Source organism: Uranotaenia lowii, chromosome 2 (genome assembly GCF_029784155.1).
Source record: "Uranotaenia lowii strain MFRU-FL chromosome 2, ASM2978415v1, whole genome shotgun sequence".
Lineage (NCBI taxonomy): Eukaryota > Metazoa > Arthropoda > Insecta > Diptera > Culicidae > Uranotaenia > Uranotaenia lowii.
In genome coordinates, this window is record NC_073692.1 from 117,193,576 (window position 1) to 117,200,766 (window position 7,191).

Here is a 7,191-nt window from a genome sequence, read left to right on the forward strand (position 1 = left end):
CACATATTCAATCGTTATATGTTACAATTTTGCTTTCAACGTCAGCGATAGTAGTACAATGGTTTGAACATAAATTTTCATAAACATTGCACATTATTGGTAGTGTTCCCCCCCTTAACAAATCCTTCAAATGGCAGCAAATATCAATGTTTTTTCTTAAAAAAATGAAATAATAACCAATTGAATTTATTTTATTATGTTGTTTTTGTTGGTTTGAAAAATAATAGACAGTATGCTTAAAAATTATGAAAATAAATTCATTCCTATCATTTAAATTATATTAAATAAAATAAATTTTTTCTACAGATTTAAAGATTTATAACAAAAATAATAATATTAATCAAACAAAAGCAATCTTTAGCATTGAATGAACAATGAGAAGTAGAATTTTTTAATAAGTCGAAATAAATAAACTTTTTAAAAATGATTTCTGAGGTTAAATGTGTGATAAATTTCATAAAATTTGCATTGTTTGGATAAACCAAACAAACTTATCCAACAATTGATTTACCCATTAAAAAAATATAAAAATAATGAAAATTGAAGAATCTACAAATGACTGTTAAAATAAAAGTTTCAATCTCTTGATATGATGATCACTATTTCATATACAGTAAATAAAGAAAAGGTTTCTCATTTTAAAGCAAAATTTCTATTGGAATTAGAGTTCTAATTTTTTCTTATTTCTTAAGCATAACTCAATCCGTGAGTTTTCAAAACTCGTTTTAGGAACTGAAACTCCTTTTCCACATTCTGATCACAATTCATTTTTATTATTGAAAATATAAAAAAGACAGGCAACCCTAATGCTAGATACAGAGCAAGATTCGAAACTCACTTCTATCATTTAGGGCTTGTGATATAGCTCAGTTGGCAAGTCTGTTGTCTCCTGAGCCGATGTCCGCGAGTTCGAGCCCAAGAGTAAACATCGAACACAGTTGTACCGGATAGTTTTTCAATAACGATCCGCCAACTGCAACGTTGATAAAGTCGCGAATGCCATAAAGATGGTAAAACGACTATAATCGAAACAAAAAAAAAAAACTTCTATCATTTAGTTCCTTGAAAAATCGGAATGAGAAATGTGAATCTTATCTAAACAAATCAAAATAGCATATGTTGCGAAACATATAAAACGAAAAGTGAATCGGAAAATAATCTCAAATAATCATAAATTCATTGAATTTGAACTGAAATGAGTATCAATAGTGACGATTTCTGTCTAACAAGTGACTTTTTCTTTCAATACTATGGAACCGCAGTGCTTTATGTGATTTGATAATTTTGCTCACAGTCCTGCTTAAAAGAAAAATCCTATGACTTAGGTCAGGCAAATGGAAATTCGCTGCAAAATTTTTGCTGCATTTTTTACATTTCAGCAGAAAATTGAACACTTTTTGAAAAGGTTTGTAATCGTTAATGATAAAAAGTCGTGCTGGTACCAAACAAAATCAACAAAGCTATTGATTTATAAATGAGGCATGCTCAGTTTGGTGAAACCTATCTAATGCAAAACTCTCTCAAAGACTCAAAAATTTTTTTAATAATGATTATTCTAATGAAACAAAATTGGATACCAGCTCACTGGTCGATGATATAATTAGATCAATTTGACATTTGAGTGTTTTTTCTGTTTTTCACTCCTGGCCTATGACATATATAATTGGATTTAATGCAAAATCTGATAATTTCTAATTTTTAAAGAAAATTTGAAAATTGATGAAAGAATCGAAACTAGAATTTTTTATAAAAAATATAATTAAAGAAACAAATCCATAAGAATTGTATAAATGGCTTCAGTTTTTCTGATCAAAATCATTGGTTATGATTTTTTCTCGGCAAAGTCAAAACAATAAGCCAGTGGTTCTTAGATTTTTTTTTAAATTTAAGACGCTTATTTTAACTGGGAGTAGAACATTCATTACCGCGAAGTTATATTCAAACTTTTAATAATTCTAACATGGTAATGAATCTTTTTTGGACAATTTTTAAAGTTGCTAGTTTTAAAATATCTAAGCCAATGTTACAATTTTGGACTGCTTTATTTATTCATTCAAAAGGTCGAAAACCATGTTCCTATTAAAGACCTTTTGGAATATATATTTTGAATCACTTTAAGCCAAAGTAGGCGAAATCACAGAACAATCTATAATTTTACAGAGTTTTCAGCAAACTTTCATAACAGGATCTGTGTCGCAGAACACAGAATTCTGTAAAAATTCACAGATTTCATAGATTTTTTTCAATTTTGTACGCATTTCAAAAATAATAAATTTTAACAAACATAAAGTTTAGGTTTTGGAAAATGATTCTAAGATTGGTAATGTTAAATGATTTTTATTAAGTGAATTGTAAAATAGACTCATTTCGTCATGAATTTTCGAAAAAAATATATACTGTTTCCATCACAGAAAACCTTCACAGAATTTCTGGGTATAATCACAGAAAGTCAGAATTTTTTTTTTTGCAAAACACAGAATTTTTTTCGGCAACCTCACCCTAAGCCCCAGCACAATATGGATTGTTTTTGTATCATCAAGTTGAAAAGAAGACGTTGTAGAAATTTTCTGTATATAAGATTATTAGAATTATTGTTTTCGGTTCCTTTAGAGTTTCGTAAATTATTTTCTTTTAATGGAACGTCAAAAATAGAAAACATAGTCAATGTTCGATAAGATTGCTTTTCAAAAACGATGTTAATTATTGTACACTTTTAAACCTTAACATAACACACAAATTATAAAAAACCTTGAGGCCAAAGATGCCGAAAAAATTCTGTGTTTTAAAGAAAAAAAAAAACTGACTTTCTGTGCTTTAACCCAAAAATTCTGTAACGCTATTTCCTTAAGTTACATTTAAAGTTCATAAAAAAGTGACCGTCAATTATCTCCTTAACTGCTTCTGGGTATTGTTGTTTGAACCGTAGGGCATTCGTGTTTTTAACGAATTGTGCCGTTGCTGGTGAACAGCTCGCGCCAAAGGTGGCGACATCCATTAAGAAGATTTCGGGGTCCTGACCGGGATGGTCACGCCACAAGAACCTTTGCGAGTTCCGATCCACCTCTCGGATACGTATTTGGTGATACATTTCCCGTATATCCGCACACACAGCAATGGGAAATTGACGGAAACGAAAGAGTACTGAGGGGAGTGGCGTCAATTGGTCTGGGCCCTTTAGCAAAACAGAATTAAGGGACACCTTGTCAACTTCGGCGGCAGCGTCCCAGATAAGGCGCACCTTCCCGGGTTTTTTGGGGTTGGTTACAGCTCCCAACGGAAGATACCAGGTTCGTCTTGGATCAGCAACTTCCAGTTCAGCACGAGTTGCCCGGTGACAAAATCCTTTCTGTTGATACTCCAATATTTGGCGAGTGACATTTGCTTTCAACGCATGGTCCTTTTCCATTTTTCTCTCTAGACATCGCAGCCGACTTACGGCCATAGGGTAGCTATCTGGAAGCTCGATATGGTCGTACTTCCACAACATCGCAGATTCGTATCGATCTCCCACAAATACTGTTGCATCTTTCAGTAGCTGCATTGCACGTTGATCCATACTGCTAGGCTCTAGTTTGATCGTTTTCGTTCCTACTTCTTCGCTTTCAAAATAACCTTTCAGAGCATCATCCATCCGTGTGTCGCTTCCACAGTCGCAGATATGATAATTACCGGTCCTCGTCTTTTTGTCAGCTTTCCCTCCATACACGCACCAACCGAGGCGCGTACGTACAGCGATAGGTCCTCCGGAGACTCCTTCACGGGCTTTCAAAGGAACAACCAGACTCAAATTATCCACTCCAATGAGCAGTTGCGGACTTGCATTTTGATAATCGATGATTGGCAATCCTCGCAGATGGTCGAAACGCTCTTTTAGCTTGTTTATAGATATAGTTTGATCAGGTAAGTTTAAGGACTTAACGGTTCCCACATTTTCTAAGACATAGCGTTTGGTCCCCTCTCTCTCCGAAATTTCAAATGAAACTCGTTGGGAATCGTATTCCGTGCGGGTCACATCTCCTGTCCATTTCAAGCACAATGGTCGTTTAGAGCCTTTTAATCCTAGCTTGTTGGCGAGTTCAGTCTCCAACATCGTCAACGACGATCCTTCATCGATAAATGCATATGTATGGATCGATATTTTTCCTTTGTGAACCATAACTGGAATAATACGGTACAGAAGAGATGGCGTGAAAGATTCATGAAACTGGTGTACAACAGAAGCGACTTCATTCGAGGACGTGCCTGCCTTAGGCTTGAGGATTCGGTGCAGGAGAGGATGGTGGCGCATATCACAACCGTTAGTTCCACACCGATTCTTGTTCCGACAAGTCCTTCGACCATGACTGTAAAGGCAAGCCCGACAGAGGTTTAAACTATTAATGCGGTCCCATCTTTCATCTATGGTCAATGATAGGAACTCTCTGCAATCCTTTGAACGATGTCCCTCTTTTCGGCAAACGGCGCACTCAATATTCGAAACTAATAATGGCACCTCATCGAATTCGGCCTCCTCGCCACTGTGGCTCCCCCCGGTAATCGAATGGAAATAGTTTCGATCAGGTCGGAGCTTGGCGTGGCGCACTGGAAAATCTTTCGGGTACGGTGTTACGCTAACAGCATCGGCAACTATTTCATTCATAAATGAAGCAAACGTTCTTAGGTCAATAGTGTTACTGACACGACGAAAGCGCGCCCATTGCATTTTATAATCGTCGGGCAACTTGCCGATCAAGTACTTCAACAGCGTAGGGTTGGACATATGGTCCTTTAAGTCAGCAGCTTCGATGTGATCACAAAGAGCTTGTACCATAGTACCAAAGTCGATAAAGGAAGCTAATCTGTCTGCTCTCGGAGGTGCGGTGTTTTTAACTCTGTCTATCAAAGACTCTATGATAACTTCAGGTTGACCGAATCTTTCCCGTAAAGTTTCAATCACGGATGGTACTGAAGTCGGTAAAATTAATCGACTACGAACAGATTCCCATGCAGCTCCTGTGAGACATCGTTGCAGCCGGAGCATGTTCTCACCGTTGTGGAATCCACACGCTTCCGACGTGAAGGTGAAGTGACTGATGAACACTGGCCAGTCAAGTGGGTTTCCGGAAAAGGATGGTAGATTTCCGCCAAACGTTTTCCTTGCAGCCATTTGTTGCTTTGTGGGTGCGGTATTGACTAGTTGATGAGTTGCATAATCATCCTTTGGTTGGTCCACTTCAATTGCGTGCGGTTGTAGATTTACCAAACATGTTTCATCTATCTGGTGTTCTTGGTACCTCGATTTTCTGCTAAACGACTCGGGTTCATATTCCGGAATACGAGGCATCGTTTTTTCACTCCTTCTATTTGATTTGGGACGATGGGTGTTCGCTTTTGGTATTGCTCCTTTTGCAAATGAGACGGCTAATGATGGTTGTGGCTGAGGAGGGACACTTGGTTGACGGTACAGCAATCCTTCTGGTTCGGTCGGTTTCCATTGCCCAATTGATTCCTGAAGGGGATCACGACTTAACGGTAAACTAGATTTCTGTCCTGCTAATTCAAGTTGGCATAACTTTAGCATATCTTGTAACTCCTGAAGCTGTTCTGCTGTGGGACATGCTGCACCTTGGCAGGACTGTAATTGTTTTTGCAAGCTACAAAGCATTGGTTCGGATAACTTCTCGTTTTCGCCTTTTCCCGCATTCGGCGCCTCACTTTGACCCATTCCACCAGTTGAGGAGGGATTCGGTCTTCCGGCAGCCCCTTCCAGTTCAGAACCGGGCTGACTAATCACCCATTCCGTTGTACGTAATTTTTTTTCCTTCGCCGACACTTCTCGGCGAGCTTTCTCACTGCGACGATCTTCTTCGTCTTCTTGAAGAGATTCTTCTATCTTCCGGTATTTTTTTTCGAGAAACTTTTGCGCGATCTGCTCTTGTTCTTCCAGGCGCTTGAGCTCCAATTCGAGCTTCGCTTTCCGGACAGATGTTGTCGAGCGAACTGACACAGCTTTCGTTACGGGAGGCGAACACTTGTCGCATAACCACGGTAAATTCTTCACTTCAGGTCCAACTCCAGCACACGAAAAATGCAACCAATCATCGCATTTATCGCAGGCTACTAAATTCTCGGCGGAATCTGGCTTCTCGCATGCCCGACAGCTGAATGTATTTTCCAAATCCGTTGTGTTAAAATCATCCTCACTGCTGGTCGGCATGGCAGTTGAATATTGAAGATTGTTGTCACAGGGAGCAATCAAAGGGCACGTTCTGGTATTGATAGAACTTTATTTGTGGTGATGAAAGAACTTCAACTAAAAAATATATTGTTGATTAGATTATTACAATTAGATTTCAAGTAATTTTGACTTACTATTCAGTGAGCCTTTTCGAAAGTTTCCCCTGATTCAACTCTACGATTACAATTCCTTCTGTCTACTGGGAAAAATAGTTTGATAAGTAAATATAGGATAAACAAAAATATCTGAGCTTACTTCGAATCTCTGAACTTGCTATAAATCAACTTTACTGATCGCTACTAGAATGCACGGTAACGTAAATCCAATCTCCGACGTATTTACTGTCGACATGAAAGCAACTCAGATTAGCACGAGGTTTAAATTTAACAATGATTGAAACGTACCTTGGATCAATCCAACTAAACCAAACTAGAGCTCCACTTATTCTATCGCTGATCCACTTATTATACCGTTCACCGTCGCATTCAACCGTAATAAATTTAACTTTAACTAATCAATACTCGTGTCTGAAACCGCTACGTAATTTGCTGTTACAACACCCGCTTGAGCTAGCTAACTTAACAGACTATCTCACATATTTGTGTCCTTTCCCGCTCGTTCCGGTATGGCCCCGCTGTCATCTCTGGAGTCGTCATTAATGATTGTTACAGTAGGGGCTGCAGTGCTGTCCGTCAGCACCCTTGCAGCAACAACCTTACTAATCTTATTATATTTTTTTCAATCTTATCTTAGAAATCCAAAATTAATATTGACATCAAAATTGAAATTTTGAAACTTCGTACAAAATTAAAAAAAAACTGTGAAAGCTGAGGACATTCCTAAAATTCTGTGTTCTGTGACATAGATTCTGTGATTAAAGTTTGATAAAAAATCTGTGAAATTACAGATTTTTCTGTAATTTCAGCAATGTTGATTAAGACGTTTCTTCCTAAAACATGCCTTCAACAATAATG

At 37.7% G+C, this 7,191-nt stretch overlaps 1 long non-coding RNA gene across 1 annotated transcript; it reads right to left on the bottom strand.

Moving 5' to 3' along the window:
• Window positions 1-6,378: 6,378 nt before the first annotated feature.
• On the bottom strand, window positions 6,379-6,919 carry LOC129743821 (uncharacterized). Its single transcript, XR_008736690.1, has 3 exons — window positions 6,622-6,919; window positions 6,473-6,558; window positions 6,379-6,416 (listed from the first exon to the last, which is right to left on the bottom strand). It is a non-coding gene; the product is annotated as an uncharacterized LOC129743821 (long non-coding RNA).
• Between the last annotated feature and the right edge of the window lie 272 nt (window positions 6,920-7,191).